Genomic DNA, 19,501 nt, shown 5'->3' on the forward strand with positions numbered 1-19,501 from the left:
GGGACTCGCAACAGCAAACTGAAGAGGGGAATATGAAGAGGAGAGACAACAAAAGAAGAGGTTAAAAACTGAGAATCAAGCAGGAGGATTCACTGGAATGGGAGCAGAGGATGATGTGAAGGAGAGGAAATATTTTACTCCACGAGTTGTTCAAGTTGATCAGATGAAAGAAGAGAAAAGAGACCTGATGTGAGAGAAATAAAGAAAGGGAGGAAGGAGGAGAGGGAGTGGGGTGTTTCCCTGAGGCGGAGATGTGTTTGTGTGTGAACTAATCTCTCTCTCTCTCTGTCTCTCTCACACACGCACACACACACACTCCCTCCCTCTCTCTCAGTCACTCAGTCAGTTGCAACAACACGCTCTCCGAGGTCGGCAGCACAGAGCAGAGTCGCTCTCTTACCAGCCTGCACACACACTCACTCACACACATACCACGCCACACACACTCCGACACACACGCTCAGACACTCGACACACACCTCCTCAGCGACGCCCGGTGAGCTGAAGCACATCTGACTAGAGGAAGGACGGAAGGAGGAGAGAGAAGGAGACCGGCGAAGAGAAGATAAGGGAAGAAGAAGTGAAAGAAGAAGACTGGTGCTGATTTTAAGAGAACACAAAGATAGATTTTTGGGAAAACATCAGACAGGTAAGACCTGTTTTCTTTACCTCTTCCGTTCAGTCTTCCTCCTGATAGCATGCTGAATATGAAAAAGCTCTGCACTCTGTACATCACAGGCAATTTTAACTCAAAATGCAACATGTACATCAAGTAAAAATCAGTCCCGCTCCATGCTGTGCAGGGAGGCTGCACCTGTGCAGCATCAGTAGACAGAGTTAACCTCAGCTACCTTCACTCTCTGGAAGTTTGCGACCTCGCCTTCGTCTCTATAGCAAGTTGACAAAATCCAGCCCAAAATCACAGCTTTGGAGGCTTGTTTGTTTACTTCTTACTTCTTGCTCGCTCTTGCTTTTAAGCCACAAATGCTGACCCGTGGGGAGAGTATATGGGAAATGTAATGTTCATTCATTTGTGTTGATGAAGTGGACGAGGTAAGCGTGTGCAAAATCAGACACAGACTGAGTTCTGAGGGAAGTGAAAGCGGAAGGAAAATGTAGGAGGAAGTTTTTGTTGTCTGGAAAACTAATAAAACGAGCTGCCGTTGACGGCTTGTGTTGGCTGAGGCTTAACGCTAACGTGGACACTTGTTCCTGGACTTTGAGTGGAATTTGAGTTGGTTTGATTTGACTAAAGTCAAGTTACTTTTTCACATTAAAAAAAACATTTGGTTTGAATTGTACATGAGACTGTATAAAATCCTTTTGATTTGTTGTTTGCTGGATGACTTGAGGTACTTTTATTGATGATAATTTAGGCACTTTGTTCTTAGTTTGTTGGTCATATGATGTTGCCAAGCCACCTCCAAACATTTGTCTCATTTCAAGCGACAAAGCCCTTCAGTGGCTGCAGCAATAATGACTCTTGGTTGGTTTGGTCAAGAAGTCGTCGGAGTTTGTCACGGGACGCCGCAGTTTATTTCCTGTTTCTTGGCAACTGTCAACGGTGGCTTCTTTCAGCCATTATCATGATCGTTCCCTGACTGTAGTCAAGTGATTATCAATGTAACCATAACGTTGAGAGCATCCAAAGCTTAACAAAGTAGTCATTTTACCCTAAACCCAGATGTTTCTCTAACCGAAACCACAGTGTTTGCATAGAGCAGATTTGTTCTTCCAACAGTATTTTTTGAATGGTTGTGGTGACTTGTTGCAAAGACCAAAGTGGAAATGAGACGGATAATTTTTCCTTGATCATTTTCTTGTGTTTGCTTTGACGTCTCCCCTCTAATAACGTCAAATGAACATGTCTACAGCATGATGTGGTCGAGCTGTGAACACACGACAGCTAAAACAAAGCAGCAATTCCCAACCAGCAGCACTTATCATGACACTCCCTCCTGACTAATTGGTTAAGCGAGTCTGTACCATGAAAGACAAAACCTTCTCTGTAGCATCTGCAGTATTCAAACAGACTGAAAAAAGACGAAACAGGCAGTGCAGATCCAGGTCAGAGAGGCTGCGGCGGGACAGACATGGTGTGTTTTGTGTTTTTGACCTTCACCGTGTTAATAAAGAGCTGATATGAGCGGAGGAGGAGAGAGAGAGACAGAGGAGATGGAGAGAGTAAAGGGATGAATGGAGTCATTGTCTGCTGTGTGTGTGTGTGTGTGTGTGTGTGTGTGTGTGTGTGTGTGTGTGTGTGTGTGTGTGTGTGTGTGTGTGTGTGTGCGCGCGCTGAACCAGGGGGGTGTGTTTTGTGTCTCTCCAAACAAACCGTGAGCAATCAGTGTCATGTGAGAGGTTAATGTTACACCGCTTCTTGCGAACAAAGAGATCACGTTAAATAAATGTGTTACTGTTTCACTGTGAGCTGTTTCATTGTGCTCAGCGTTCGACACTGTGACACTGAAGTCTTCTTCAGAAGAATCATCTGGTTCAGAGGCAGTCGTGTGTTTTATGTTATAGGTAGAAGAAGACCTGAGCAGTCAGCATGAGCAGACCCACAGAAACCCAAAGTCAAAAAGAAAATGCATGAAGAATGACACAATAAATCTAATCAAGCACTGAACATATCAGCAAAAATAAAAACAGAAATAATCTATGTCCAATATGGATCATTTCAAATCTTTTGGATTTCCTTGGACAACTGATTTTTGGCAAAAACAAAGTTTTCAACATATCATCACCTTTTAAGTTGATATGGCAAACTTATTGAGGCAGCCAGCACATGTAGAAACTGACTTGGAGTCTTCTGAGTCTTTTAGCTCTGTTTTGGTTTCCACCAAGTCCTGGAGGAAATATTTGGCTGTTTAGCTGCTGAATGGCATTTTCAGTATAAAAGTACCGGTCAGAGCAACTTGCTCATGAAAAGCTACAGGCATTAACAGCATAAACATGAACAAAGTGAAGGAAAATGAAACTTTTTGTGGTGGAAATCCAACAAGTTTCAAAATGAGTGGCAGAATCAACCAGGCCTGAAAATTATTCCTCTGTTTCCAGACAGAAAGTTCAGCTTTTACCCCAAAAAAGTGACTTCACGGTGCACAATAGTACAATATCCCCACATCACTGCTGGGTGTGGCAACTCAAGTGCTCTACTGTCAGCCATTAAGGGTCAGCACAAATGTTTTCAGCCCTGAATGCTTCAAATGATTAAAATGAAAAGCAGCAATTTCCAGAGAGCAGCCTGCTAAATGTCTCCTGAGCGAAAACGCTTCATACATGCATTATTTCTTATAACAAATAAAAGCCATAAACCTGAGTTATATCGCACTTCAGAAGAGTTAAAGTGCTCCACAAAGACAAAAACAAAAGAGGATCACAAACCACCGAGGCAATTAAATCCACAGACGGTGAACAGGTGAATCAATTACAAAGCGATTAGAACATAAAACACTGTCGATAAAGCGCAGACGAGGAGAGCAGTGGGGATAAACATTTCACCTGAAACAGATTTTATGGTTTTTCAGGGGTTTCCTGTTTCCTTCTGGATGGAATCTGTTTAATTTCCCCCAAAACTGATTAAGATTATGCACTTAGGAAGCTCATTGTCGGAGCTTCACGGCTACAAATCCCAGTTTAGACAAAATCCTAATTCTGCAGAAAGCTGGCACCCCGGGGCCGTACAGTGGGTTTTTCAAAACTGCATTGATATATTCTCTGTTAAAAAACAGAGAGAAAGAGAATGAGCAAGGATATGCGTGGGGGAGGAGAAGGAGATGCAGTGACGATGGAGAATTAGAGCCAAATTGAGCAAAGTTCGATGGAAATATGGCGAGACAGCGTGAGCAGGAGCGATTTGGATCAAGAGTCAAATGGATTTTTTTTAGAAAATTAGGAACATCGGACAATTTCAGATGGAGATGAGAGCCTGAGAGCGACACTGAAAAAGACATTGTGACAAATCTAGGGGCGGAGGTTCGCCGATTGTGCGTGCATGTGTGTGTTAAGGGGGTCTCTGCCACCTTGGTAGCAGAGTACATTATGGCTGTTTGGGCACATTAAGGGGCATTAGCTGGAGGAGCAGTCCTGAATAATGCATGGCCTTTATTTATGAGCGGAGTGCATACATCTTCTGAAGCGCACCGAACCAGGGCACAGATACACACACACACACACACACACACACACACACACACACTGAAAGTCCTCCCTTTTTTAACTTGCTCTTTTACACTCTCTCAAAATCACATCATTTGACGAACTGGCAATGTGTTTGTGCTTATATGTATGTGTGAGAAACCATGACTGTGTGTGTGTGTGTGTGTGTGTGTGTGTGTGTGTGTGTGTGTGTGTGTGTGTGTGTGTGTGTGTGTGTGTGTGTGTGTGTGCAGCTGAGTGTGTCACTAACAATATCTCTGAAACACCTGCAGATTCCTACATGCTGACATAAAAAGGCGGCAGCAGACGGTCGGTGCGCTCTGCTGAACGGTCCTCTGGTCAAACAGGGCAGGCAACGAGCCCATTAACGTCACACACACTCTTACACACACACACACACACACACACACACACACACACACACACACACACACACACACACACACACACACACACACACACACACAAACAAACTCATGCCATGCACTTACAAGACAATCATATTCCGATGTCTTCCGACAATCAAAACTTTGAAGAGTCATTTTTATGATTACCTCCTGTCAGAGTTTTATCACAGTGTGCTTTATTTTGCAGCGTCACCTGCTACTGAACAGTCACTGAGATTACTGCAGGCATGAAAGGGAGAGTCACGTCAGATACATCATCAGCAGGAGCTTATTTTTTACAATGTGAAGGTGATTTAAGGTGGACTTGAGGATGCTTTACTTTTATATTGTTGACAGACTTATATGAGGTTTAGATCCAATCTAAATCAAAATGTACAAATCAACTTTCACCTCTAAAATATTTCCAAATAAGTCTGCAGCTAGACAGGGGCTTTTTGGATGAACATCATATTCTACTTTACTGCTTACTATTTAAAACATTTTGCCTTCTGAGGTGACTGATTTCAAGTCACAAGCAGCAACAGTGCAGTCTGCTCACCAGGACAGGATCCATCACTGTGAACAGTGTGTTCGGTTTTATCAAGTTTACATCATTCCTTTAAGGACCTGGACTGTTTTGAAAATGCATCTGTTCTGGTTCATCCAGGTGTTTGTGAGAGAGAACATTATCACATTCACAAGGACTGTGGTTGGAAAATGAAATCTCTCAAAATTGCATTATCGCAAGCGAGTGTGCTATTTTTGACAGTAAAGATGAAAGTCTACTGAACGTTGAACTTTATTTGAATAATCGTCCCTCGAGCCTAAAATTGATCACATCAGAGCGCATCTTCAATGTGCTCTTGGAAAGAAGGTTTCTCAGTAGTTTGTGGCCTGGTTTATATGATGAAGAGAGGTTGGAGCAGAGCTCGGTTTGTGGTGTTTGAAGAGCTGGAGCTGGAGGTCAGCGTTAACTGTGTTTGTTTGGAAAACCTTGGGGAAGGAGTTCATTGGCCTGGCCGCCGCCCACTCTTTCAGGGTGAAGGTTTGCACTGACTGCGGCTTATCACACACAAACACAGAGAGAGACACACACGCACACATGCACAAACATGTAGGCTGTTGAGGCCGTCACACCTCAGCAGCTCTGAGGTGACATAAACCCCTGGTGGCATAGACAGATGAAGGGAGCCAGCAAGACACACACACACACACACACACACACACACACACACACACACACACACACACACACACACACACACACACACACACACACACAAATTGTAATCTGTGTTAATTATGGTCCCACCTGTTTTCTGGCCGAGACCTGCAGGCATGGACCTGACAGCCCGACCGAGCTGTGATTCATTCAAAGATAAGTGAGAACGAGAGGGTCTTTGATTTTGTCTTAACCCTAAACCCAGGTCTTAGAGCGAAATCTGTTTTGAGTATCAAACGCCACCACTGACAGACTTGGGAGGATGGACGTTGAAGTCAAGTTGGACACACAGCACTTGCAATTGATCTTGATCTGAAGCTCTGAAGCTATAGCTACAGGTTGTGAATATTAATTAGGCTGCCACTGTCTTTAAGCGAAATTTGCAAATGAATTGATTCGGTAAGGGATTCAAAGTTCAAAATTAATTGCTGAATATGCTATTTCCATTGCAGTTTTAGAGCTATGAGGTACTGGAGGACAGGTGCAGCAGACAACAACAGACCGTAGATTGCGCAGCAGTGGTGGTTTGAGAAGATAGCCCACTGTAGATGTTTTGCAATCTGTGTTGGAATCAGTTGTGTTGTGAATCTAAGCTCACGGCTGCTGTTGTCTTCCATAAAGAAGCATGCTACAAACTTTTGAAAGGCACCTTTCGAGCCAGAGTTTGAGCGTTTGACACTCAAAAGTAAACGTATTTTAAATAAAGAATTAGCACCTTGAGATCCTGGTTAGAAGCCAAACAAACACTGCGTAAGCCAAACCCTTTAAAACCACACAACCACATTGTAAACATGTGTGTCAGTGAAGTTCACTGCAGATTGCTGGATTAAATGCTCAGAACTGGACTCTGGACTGTTTGCCTACACGATGCATTTCAGCTCTATCAATTACGTGATTCTGCATTGATCCCTGGAGGGAATTTTCCTTTCGCTTGCCCTCCTGCACACAGAGCTCAGAGGTCAGCCACAGAGCAGATGTCCTGAGGCTGGCTGGGTTTCAGTGTTCAGCTCAAGGGCACAACAGCAGGATTAGATTCCTGTCAACACAGTGGACTCGAGCCAAAGTTTTCAGGCTGAAGGATGATCTTCCCACTCACTATGAAGGGGAGCATCGTCACTCTTCCTGAGCAGAATAATGATACAGAGGGACTGAATTAGTGCACTGGATCATCTTAAGATATTGAAAAATGTGTTATTTTACAGTTACGACAGTATGAACGTTTGCTAATTAATCATGTTTTTATGATGTGATGCTTGATACTGTATTTAAGCAGCATTTTAATCAGATTCCTTAACTTTTTTGGTTGTTTTTGTTGTGTGTGTAAATGTTTCAGATGCTTTTCATATCTAACAATCTGAGATATGGCCAAAACACAAAGCCTCTCTCTTTTTTGTCATTTTGCCATGACTGAGGTCAAATTTGCAAAAGTTGCAGCTTTCAAACTCTCAAATCTGCTTGTCCCATCCCACTGACAGTCTGCACCTCCACTGCCCTCCCACCTCCTGGTGTCCTGCCAATTAAAATCAATCAACCCAATCTCCCGTATCGACCGGCTCTGAACAGTAACAAAGTCATTAGATGTGAATTCTGGCCTGCTCCCAAAATCAAAAAAAGTATGAAAGCAAGGTCATGGAGGGCAAACAAAAAGACTCCAGAGAGGAGAGCAATGCTTTAGATTAGCGGGGTGACCTTGATGGATTCCAGACGGTAGGAGGGGGCTCAAATCACAAGCTGGGTGGCAACATGTGCATGTGTGTGAGGTTTGTGATGGCTCCCATTAATTCCCTGTCCCAGAGACAGCCTGAGGAGTGTGTGTGTATGTGCGTTGTGACAGGGAGGAAGGAGGTGGTGTGTGGGGGTTAAGTAGGAAGGCAATAAAGCCATTTAAGAGTCATAAAGTGCTTGGTCAATCAAAACCGCCCCCTGCTAGGCACCTCATGTCCTCCGCTGTGTGTTATGTGTATGTGTGTGCGTATAAATGTAGATGTGATGCTGTGTGTATGTGTGGGCATATATGTGTGTGTGAATGCGGGAAAACGAGCGACAGAGTGCATGTGTGTGTTTCTGTGTGTGTAGGGAGGAATTAGGTGTGCATCTGTGTGTGAATGTGGGTGTCATTTGGGTGTGTGGGTGCGTGTGTGTGTGTGCGCTGAGGGGGTGTGCGAGTCAGTCTGGAGAGTCAGTGGGATACTGGGCTCAAAGAAAGAAAGAAAGAAAGAAAGAAAGAAAGGATGCACCACCAGTGGAGCTCTGTGAAAATAGCCACAGAGCGGCTGCAGTGATTAGAGTGTAAGGTTTGCGGCCACATCACAACGTGTTTATGCTTGTAAATGCATGTGCATGTATTTGCACCTACGTCGATGCCTGTGAGTCAGAATTTCTGCCTAATTTGCAGCCGCTGCAGGACTCTGTCCATTATGTGCTTGCCGTTCAGCTTGCAGATATGCTTTACAACAGTTTATGATGTCGAATTAAATATCCAAAGCAGCCTGCGAGTTAAACTGTGCACACAGAGCATCATCACACAGTTACTACTGGAAGCTCACATATGTCCTGATGATCCATTAAGGGAAGTTTCTGGCTTCATCTGTAGTTTTTCTCCCATTTAACACCCTTTAATGGAATCATCTGACAAAAAAAGAAAAGATAAAGATGCAGAAACAATACCTTTAAACAGTGAAAAGAAAGAGAAAGCTGCCAAGTATAAAGTGAGAATGAGCATTTGATCCATGGAGCATTTCCTTTAAAGTGTATTCATGGCTGCCTGATGGATGTAAATCAGATACTCGACTTTTAGCTCTGGCTTGGTTTGCATCATCTTCTTGAGGATGCTGAATGCTCAGCTAAGTTAATGAGTAACAAGTCATTTTTTTTGTCTTTCATTTGGGGCCAGGTAGGTGCAATCAGTTTACCAGAGTTTGTTCAGGAAAAATAAAACCTCCCTTGAGCGCTGAACCATCTAGTAAGTGTTCCTTAAAACCAAAACAATTTGCTAAAAGAGGCAGCAAAGCTGAAGAGAAATGTGGAGTAGAGTGATTATTCACTGTGATTTCAACAGTATAAGCTCTTTTATATTAATTCAATGTTAACATCAAGCTAGTGATTAATGCAGGTGCAAGTGCCCACCAGGAAACACAGTGTTGGTGGACATCTGGCCAATAAACTGCCCATTTTCTGATTTCCTGGAACCATCCCAACAAAAATTTATATTTGTGTGTGTGTGTGTGTGTGTGTGTGTGTGTGTGTGTGTGTGTGTGTGTGTGGGTGTGTGGGGGGGTGTTACTGGGTATTACAATATTTGGTTTGTACCAACCTTAAACACACTAACAGGCTAACACGCTGACAGCTGCAGCAGAGTTTACCTCACCTGCCTGCACTGTGTTTTACAGTGAGAGGCAAAAAGCAATGACATGTTATTGTACTCATCTGTCTCACAATTCTGCTGAAAACAAGCAAAATGTCAACTGGTAAAAACCTGCCTCGTTATTTTTCAGTTCATCACCTCCTGTGTTTGCACATGTGAGCATACAGTATTACGCATCAGAACTGTAACTTGGAAAACAGCATCGGGCTGATTTAGGACCACTGAGACTGGCATGTTTTTATGTAAGATTTGACTAGTGCAGCTTTAAAAGGCCCAAACATAGCTGCTAGCCAGGGTGTCTGTCTCTCTGTGGGTCTGTGTTGACTTTCGGGCTGAACAGTTGAGACACCAATCAGACTAATCGTCCATTTTGGCCAACAAAGCCACCAGCAGCCGGTTCGGTTTATTACTGTCGCCGTAGGCTACCGCTTGGCTGTAACACCACACCAACTGTGGCATCATCTGTAACCACCATCACCCTCCCTCATCCCCTGATTTTCTCTGTACGGCTACTCTCGCTCTCATTCTTTTTCCATCAACCTCAGCCTCCTCGCTTTAATAATCATCAATCCCTGGGGTCTACTGCCCAGGTGAGAGCGATCTAAACAATTGTTGCCATGGTAAGCTCGCAGCAGGAACCCAAACACACCTGATGGTGCTGGTACGTCATGTCTTTCTCTTTGTCCCTTTCTCTTCATCTGCCACTCACCCTCCACTCGTCTTCCTCCAACCTTCAAATCCTCATCTTTCACATAAACACCATCTGCTTTATTTCCCTTCATTCAGTCTCTGTTTTGATTTGTTTTCCTTCTGCGTGTGGGGAGTGTAACCCAGAAAAACCACAGTTCAGAACCCAGATAATATTTGGGCTCGCTGGCCCGTGATGATATTGACCAGACACAACTTGCCCGCCCCCATCTGTCAGCACGCCCTCGTTCCAGACGCCCATATGTACACTCAAACATACAGCACACAACACTGGATTCACCCGAAAAAACAAGCCGATAGTGTGTGTTGCCCTGAAGCTGCTGACCTTGCCGATGTGCCAAGAGGGACGCACCCAAATCCTCCTTTCTCTCATCCCCCCAGATACCACGCACACACACACACATACACACATACACAAACACAAATACAAAACAGTCCTGCACCCCTCGAGTGTCCCGTCATGCAGTGACAGTTGGGTTAAATCCACTCTGATGGGTCAGTCTCCTCTCACTGTCAGGCCAAGCTGTTGGGGCCCCACTCTCACTGTGAGAGAGACCACATATGTTATGTCTGTAAGTGCGTGTGTGTGTGTGTGTGTGAGCATGTAAACAAGGATGCTGGCAGCGGGGAGGGGACAGGGGTGTGAATTAAGCATGTTGTGTGTGGTCTATGAAGCTGCAGTAATTAAAATGATGTGTTACCCATCAAAGGAGGGACCGTCAGAAGGTGATCATCCGCCAACATCGACCAAATTCATCTCCACCGCTTTAAATAATGTTACCACTTTTTCTCCACGTATGACATTTTTTAAAAGTATAATTGGTTTCCAGATTCTGGTACGTGTGCCTCATTTTATGTGAATGTCCACAAGTCTTGAAAATGTGCAAATGCAACACATTTAGAAGACAGGTGCACAAGCCCCTTGAGGGAAATACTGGGCAAAATAAATAAAACTGACTTGACAGGTCACATCCAGGTGATCCTGCAAAATATGATTTTTCAATATGCGGCACGACAGCAAAATGATCCATTTAAATGGCTACAACTCAGTGGTCACGTATTTGACACTATTCCCTAATAAGCCCTAATAAATGTAGGCCTTGAAACAGAGAAGGACATTCAGCGAACTGTAGCCACAAGCTGGAAGCACACTGTTGTCTAAAACATCCCTTTCCCATTTCCCTTCAGTGGAACTACTGGGCCTGGAACAAAAAAACACAGAAGTTTGGGTTTTTACCAACTCTAGAAGATTTTGTGACCTTGGTGGAGGAATGCATTCAGACAGTCTTCCTTTAGACTGAAGCTGCTTACTACGGCTACAACAACAGACTTGATGCAGCCACTGAATTTCCACCTTGATCGGTGGGTAAACTATTTTGCAAGAAGAACAGAGTGAGACAGAGAGAAGATGTGGACAGACGTCGATGAAAAAGGTGGAGGAGAGAGAAAGAAAGATGGCCCCATCGTGTAGAGTACCTGACTCAGCATCGTCAGGCAGGCAGTGTCTCTCACTCACCTCACCTCTATAAAACCACATGACATGTGCTGGGCCCTGTGCCAGGTGGGCCACGAAACACACACACACACACACACACACACACACACACACACACACACACACACACACACACACACACACACACACACACACACACACAGTTTTAAGGACACTAGATAGACTTACAGTCATTTTCTGGAGACTTACCCTCACCATAACCATAACATCAACCTAAACCTAACCCTTAACGCAAGTCTTCACCCTAAAATGTAACGATTTACGCTACAGGGACCTGCATTTTGTTTCCATAAAAAAGGCAAGTGCCCACAGTGTGACCGTGTAAACAGACATGAGGTGCCTAGCAGGGGCGGTTTTGATTGACCGAGCACTTTATGCCCTGCACACACCAGACATGCAGACATACAGTAAGTGTGGATTGTGTGACCAGACACTCAGGCCAAAACCCTGTTAATTAGAGCAACATTTTACAGACTTACACTCTTTTCTTTTACAGACCCCCTCTCTCTGTCTCTCTCTTTCTCACACACCCACACCCACCCACACACACACACACACACACACACACACACACACACACACACACACACACACACACACACACACACACATACAGTACATGCACATTATTATAGAAACAGTTCACTTTTTATGTGTGTGCACACAAATATTCCTTTGATAAAACTGGATTTCCTAATCAGACTCCCCATGCACACTTTCTGATAAAACAACAGTAGACACCCACACACAATATGTGTGCTCCATACCCACACTAAACACACACCAGAGAGAAGGAGCAGGCGTATTTTGGTGTTTGATATGGTTGACCCAGATCTTGGAGCGTGCACGCCTGAAGATGCAAGGAGGTGGGGGTGGGGGTGGGGTGGGGGGGGGGGCTTAAGCTGCAGAGAGTGTTATGCATGTGTGAGTGAATAAGATGATGAGGTAGTGAAGGGACGGTGGGTGTGGGCTGCTGGGCTGCTCAGAGAGTTTTTTTTTCCAGGTTAATTTGAAAACCAGCGGGGGGCTGATGGGTAAAAGACGGACAGACCACAGTAAAGGTCAGCACGAGAGAGACAGAGAGAGTGAGAGACACAGAGAAGCCAAAAAATGAAGAAATGCTGGAAGTACGTGAGGTGAGGGGAGGCTTTCTGTATGCCAGCCATGTTGGAGGTCCTTGGTGGGGAGCTATTGTATTTGTAAAGTCACTACATTGATGTATAAGAGGGATTTAAGGGCATGCTTCATTTCTCGCGCTGCTTTTAATTTGATACAAACCTCATCACTAATACTTTGCAGCTAGTGACTTGATCCCTAACTAGATAAAGTATTAGTTTATAGTGCTAATGTTCCCTAAAGTGTTATAATTTGGCAGCTAGTAGACAAGAAATGAACGCAGACGAGAGACGATTTATTACGCGTTTTGGATTTTAGCTTTAAAAAAATGTGCAATAAATAGAAATAAACATTTATTCATGTTTATGTTTTTATTATCCATGTCAAAACTGGGTATTTTAACCCTTCCAAACCCTTCAGGGACCCAAACCTGACCTTTAACTACAGTGAACATACACTTGAATTGAAACATTCATAAATGTTTGAGGTTTGAAAGTTTGAAGATAAAGGTTCAAAATATCTGCGCTTTGCAGGATTGTACGATGCCAACATTTATTCTGGCAAATGGGCTGGGTTCAGATCAATTATTTTGCTCAACTAAATTGCAGCCTACATAACTAGACAACCAACAAAAAGAAAAACAACTTTCTGGCATCTCTATAAACACATAATTTGGGGAATGACCACGTTTCTAGTATTGTTCATCATGATGCACATAGATGATGAGACACAACTGCAAAGGTTTTATCTCATTGCCTGAGATTCATCACACTTGAAAAAAAAATTGCTAATTAAGTGTGGAAAAACAGATATTGAGCAGTCAGTTCCAACACTGCTGCAAAATCATTTGGCTTTGCAGACTCGATTTTGTTGCTTTTTGAGGATCGCATTATGTTCAAAAGAAATTGTGCTTCCAAAGAAAACAACAGAAACAGTCGTTTCAGCGAGCGCACAAAGAAACTGCGTCATCCTGCTGAGAGGAGCATCAGACCAGAAAACACTTCAATGTGTCGTGACGAAGAGCATAGAGAAACTAAATATTCTGTTATTAATTTGGAGGGCGTATTGGTTCAAAAATATCTACGTATTCATATATACAAGTACTGTTGTAGTAGACTAGAATAGTAAAATTCTGCTTGTGCACATGAGATTGTTGTTAATGCCAATACGTACTTTGGCAGCACAGACAAACTTCTGACAGAGAGATAAGGAGCGAGGAAGAGGCTCTTGTCAGGACCTACTTGGACAGTTCTGGTCTATTTCCTCCTCTCTCTATTTTCTTTTTTACTCTGAATCTCTCTCAAGAAAAGATCAAATCTTCCACTCATGTGCATAACTAAGCATATCTCTCCCCAGGCCCAGTACCTGGTGCAGGGTGTCTCATACTCCTCTCACAGACAGACAGAGTGCCTACAAGAGGCGAAACTCCTTGACTTCAATCAAGACAGCGGGGTTGTTTTCACTCTGGTCCACATCTTGCATTTCTTTCATCTTATCTCTGAACTCTGAAAGACCTGACAGCAGATAGGAAACTTTGTTGGGCTGAAAAGGATTTTCATAACATATTGTGATGGAAAAAGGAGAAAGGTGGACTTGTAGGATCTCTTTAGTATCTTCTCTGAACTCACACATCATCAAACATCTTAAAACACCATCTGAATTCTCACTGTTCAGTGTTCTCCATCTTTTTTGTGAGACGGCTGAGGAACGTAAGATGAACGCCGGCGGTCGGCCCAATCTGGAAGCATGACCGATTCCTGTCGTTCTCAGATGGCTTCATCTATTTTGATTACAAACCCCCCTCCGAGTGTTGGCCATCTCTTCTCCAGGCGGGTAATGGGAACAGGATGGGAAATAGGCCCAGCCTTGTTACATTTCGGTTTTTATTCTGAAAGCCAATCATCTCTGTGGCTGTGGCGTATGTGTGCTAATCAGCATGTGCAATTGGTCGAGCGGGAGCAGGGCACGAGAAGGTATATGGAGGCAAACTGAAAGCTGAGGAAGAGCAGTCAAAGTGGAACTTTGGAGGTAAAGAAAGACAGATGGCTGAGGAAATGAAGGTGGGACCCAGCAAATGAAGGAAAAGGAAAGAGACCAGGGAGTGAAAGAGAGATGGATGAGGGGGCAAAGAATGGAGGAAGGGAGAGAGGAAGGAGGACAGAGAGAGTTTTATCTGACTCTCACAGCCTTGGTGATATGACAGGCTTGGCAATCCAAAGCGTTTCACCATGCCACCCCCTACCAGGGACAATCTTCCTTGCAGCCTGACACACACACCCTCCTGTGGAGCACACACACGTGCACGTGCACACACACACACACACACACACACCAAATGCACCTCAGCCCCATCCGGCCTCCCCACCACCCGTCTCTTCCCTCCCTGCCACCCTCGGTCTCTCTGTACAGGATAATCCTTCCCCCACCCCCCAAATACCATCGCTCAGTCAAAAGATATTTCCAAGGGCCTGGATCGCGGGCAGTCGCATGCTGCGCGCTGGCACAAAAGGCAAAGGCGCTGCATACATGCAGATGAGACAAGATACACAGACAAATACACACACATGCACACACACGCACACACACACTCCAGCTTTAGCTTTTCTAGCCTGCATAGATACTTGTGCTTGTCAATATGGAGAATTCACGCATCATTGACAACCCTGGCATTGTTGTTGTTGTTGTTGTTTGCTCTCCCTATCCATGCTGGCTAATGTGAATCACAAGGAGCAATGAGCGGGAAAGACAAGGAGTTGCAATGAGTCATGCGAGCCTCATTGAGCAGGGCTGAGAGGCTAACTTAGAGCTCCTATGGCGCTGATAAAAAGAGCCGTACAGCCATTGAGTGGTGCTGATGAAGTCGGCCATTTTGTGTTGATTTTGTGGCATTTACAGAAAAAAGGCCAAGCATGAAATATCCTAAAACTCTTTACAGTCCTGAAGGGTGGCCAGTTTTAACCTGTGTGCAGACAGCCAGACACTACCTCATGTAAAAACAACATCCACACATACCAGCAATGGCATAAACAGAACTGTATCAGGTTTTTTCTTTCAAAAATGAATTTTTCTCCAAATTCAATAGTGTTTTTCATTTAAGAGATACATGTGTGTGTTTCAGGAACACACATGAAGAGGATAGATATACTGTAAACAGTTTTCAGGGCAAACTGGGTATTTTAGAATCTTACAAACCTGCAGTTTAAATTACAAAAAATGACTGAATATAATGTTTTGAATATATATATTCATATCCAAGAAGAAGTTTCAGTCAGAAGGACAGAACACTTTTGACATGTACAGGAAGCATTTCTAAATCCAATCCTGTCTCATTTCCAATCAGTCAAGATTAAAAGTTCAGTGACTCAAAAATATTTCAGGGCAGAAAGGTGCGCTTGTGTTTTATTTATGAGCCGCTAAGAGGCTGCTGCAGGGCATCCCCATTAGCATGGTGCCAGGGTTTGTTAGCGGATCCACGTAAACAGGGATGGATTCAAACGACGCACAAAGAAAGAGCCAGGAACAGGCGGAGGAAACAGAACAAAGGTGAGGGTTGAAGAGGACACGGAAAGGTAAGAGCGAGGGTAGGAGGAGGTGGGGGGGAGAGGGAGGAAGGTCATGAGGTGAGGTGGAAGCGAAGCGATTCGACAGCAGGGGAATATTCCAGTTTACAGAGGAGTCACAAGGGACTCACGCAACCACTTAACACAAAGCATGTGTCTCACTGTGCAACACACACATCTACACACAGACACACACAAACCTCCCCAAAGATCTGTGTTGTCTCCGTCGCTCCCATACACACGCATTAACTGTACACACTTCAGACTGTGATTGACATCAGCCCACAGTTTGCCACTTTACATCAAAAGGATGTCTGTAGGTGCTCTGGCATTCTCTCTGCTCGCTGCCAGCAGCAAATATACATGAGGAAGAATTCATATGTAGACTCATCGTGGTCAAAAATATTTTATATGAAATAATATTATATTATATATTAATCGGCCTGTCGTAGCTTATTGCAGATACATCACTATCGGTGAACATGCTGGCTAACAAGAGATTCCAGTAGAGAATGCCAAGCTGGACTTGAGGTTATTAAGAAGCAGTAGGTGGGTTTCTATCCTAAACTCAGTTGAAATGCTGAAATTTAAAAAAAAATGTGCAAGGAAGTTAAGTTAAATAAGATGCGACAAAGTGCAGTGGAGACCTATTCAGTGAGTAAATCCTACATGTCATAAATGCCATATTAACATCATGGTTTCCATATTTTTGTTCACCATTTGAGGTATGTTGGCGCCGTCTTGATGACATCATATTGTGCCCTCTTGTTTTGCAGTACGTTAATGGCATCTGACTGGAGCTTTAGCGCCACCTGCTGCTTATCTGAATGAATCCAGTAATTGCTTTTCCCCTCAACGCACAACTACATAACACAGCAGTGGTATATAAATGTGAGGGAAGCAAAGAGCTGGAGTGATATATGATTCAACGCAGACCCTGGGGTCAGCAGAGCATGGCAGCTGCAAGCCAGACCACTCAGTGAACTGTGCAGAGCAGCTCAGATGATAGCAGAGCCACCCAGCCACAGATGGAAATTTAATTCATACTGTATTTGGCCTTCTGCGCTGATTGGTTAAAGGGTATGTCAGTCATCTTGGCCTTCACTTACGAGACCACAGCGAGTGATGCCTGTGTGAGGCGAACATTACTGTGGTGAAGCAAACCACTGCATACGCTGAAAGGTTTGGAATGGCCCGCCACTAAAGCTTGATTCAGCACAGTCAGATGGCTGTGAGGAAAACGCTGCGTCTTTGAATGGTCTTTCATGATTTTAGGTTGTAGTCAGCCCTCTTAGAAAAGTAGTGTTTTGCACATGGAGAACAAAATGCCGTGCAATGGTTCAACCAGACTGACAACTGGAAGCTCAAAAAGAGACCTCCGAGCAACAGTTAAAGCTGGGGTTGGTAACACTGGAGAAAGCAGCAAGAGGAAGGTAGATGTTGAAAACATACAACCCAGAAACCCCCTCTCTCCAAAGCCCCTCCCACACACTACCTGACTGCTGGAGGACGAGGCCACGAGAGAGCGAGTAGTGATGAGAAGACCAGTTCTTTTAATAAGGAAACAACTCTGTTCTCTTTCTCTCTCTTCTCTCTTTTTTTTTGGCAGAGCATTTGATTCAGGATGTGAAGAGAATTACAGCAAATATCACAAAAAGTGCCTCTAAAATACTCTAGTGTTAAATAAGATTAGAAGAAATCACCAGTCAGTGGTGAAAGATTGGCATGAAAATCAGTTCTGATTTCAGCAGGAACAGGTTTCTCTTTTAGTGTCAAGTGCAAAATGCAGCCCATAAAAAGCTGAAATGAACAAGTATGTTTCTTTGGTAAAGCTATTCTTAATGCAAAATAGAAATAGATGAAGTCAGGTCAGAACTGGATCACAGAGTACCAGCTGAACATACTGTGGACTGACAAACAGACAGTCTGAGTAGACTGTAGCGGGATCACAGAAAAATTGATTCCCAAACTTTTCGGAGCCTAATCAAAGGCACCGTTATGTCTCCTTAATGACTCAGGGTCACTCGTGGTTTTCTGGACTCAAAAATCAAATTCAAAATCAAAGGTACTTCAGGGAAAACTGTGCAATAATATTCTACCCTGTCACGCAAGACTATGGAGACATTGACTAATGGAAGTTTAAATCATTCAATTATTTTTCTTTTGGGGCCAAAACTATCTCAAATGTAAATAATACACTTGGTGTCTGAATTCCACTGTTTTTATCAATGTTAAAATGGCCAAACTCTTGAGCTGTAGCACGTCAGCCAATGAGTGGCCTGTTGAATGAAAAAGATCACTGTAACACTGTAAAAATCCTGAATGTCTCTGACCACAATTTGTTTGGCTTTCACGTCTGCCTGTGATTGGTGATACTACACCTGGGAGGAAACTTTTTGGGTTATTGAATGCAGTCGCTCAGTTTTCAACCATGACTTTGCAGTAAAAAGTCAGAGGGGCTGAAACGGCCTTCAGCTCTTTGCATAATCAAACACAGGAGGCTGGCTTTTTTCTTTCTTTTTTTTTTTTTTTTTTAAATATTAGATCAAAAATATTATGACCTTCAAAGCAGACAAAAAGCAGGAACTGTTTAATCTTCCTCTGGAATAATGATGTGTCATGAAAATCTGTACCCACTGCTTTACAACAATTGATTCCACACACGTTTTAATATCGACTCTGAAGCTGTCCACTATGAAAATGACTATGTTTCTTTTAGCCTGTCACTTGCAAAAAGCCTTGAACAAAGAACACACTGAAGAAGACCAGAACCTTACCAAAAGCAGTGTAACGGATAGTCACCACACCCATAACAGCTACATCAAACCACACACTGCTTTACACTGGAACTCTCACCCACAGTCAGCGAGGGATGGCAAAGGTTGGAACACTGATGACGACAGTGTCACCAAGCCAGGGGATAGCACAGAAGGTCGGGGGTGCAGCGATGCTCCCTGAAGGTGCAATTAGTGCTCCGCTACAGGAACAATGCTAGACAGGGTTCCTCCTCTGAACCAGAACATTGTTACACTAATTAATAACTCAGTCGCGTCAGAGCAGCTTCAACACAACAACAACAGCAGCAACAAGAAAAGCAGAAGAACAAGAGGAAAGATTTTGCATTTTGCTAACAACCATGTACTGAGTCGCTTCAAATACATTTTTAATACTGCTAGAATTACAGCAGCAAACAATTTAACAATCATTTTTTTATGGCAGTCCTGTATTTTCTTGCCCCAACAATGACAAAATGCAATATTTCCAGTGCAAGTTTGGTAAGACAGAACATTTCAACTTTCACAAGAAAGTCAGATTTCTCTTCTGGTCTTTAAGAACCACACAGCAACAGCATCTTTCTACATCCGGGAAATTAAGCATATAACTCATCATAAATGACATGTTCACTTATTTTTTTCAAAGATTACCCCACTGCAAGATTTGCAGTGACACCATTGACATGGTCCAGAT

At 43.6% G+C, this 19,501-nt stretch overlaps 1 protein-coding gene across 1 annotated transcript in view; it reads left to right on the plus strand.

Annotated features, from left to right (window-relative positions):
• Nucleotides 1-344: 344 nt before the first annotated feature.
• Nucleotides 345-19,501, plus strand: part of hs3st1l2 (heparan sulfate (glucosamine) 3-O-sulfotransferase 1-like 2) — a 28,871-nt gene continuing 9,714 nt past the window's right edge. Inside the window, exon 1 of the mRNA XM_070964741.1 lies at nt 345-649. The gene's annotated coding sequence lies outside the window, so the exon portion shown is untranslated. The remainder of the gene's footprint in view (nt 650-19,501) is intronic.

This window comes from Chaetodon trifascialis, chromosome 6, assembly GCF_039877785.1.
Source record: "Chaetodon trifascialis isolate fChaTrf1 chromosome 6, fChaTrf1.hap1, whole genome shotgun sequence".
NCBI lineage: Eukaryota > Metazoa > Chordata > Actinopteri > Chaetodontiformes > Chaetodontidae > Chaetodon > Chaetodon trifascialis.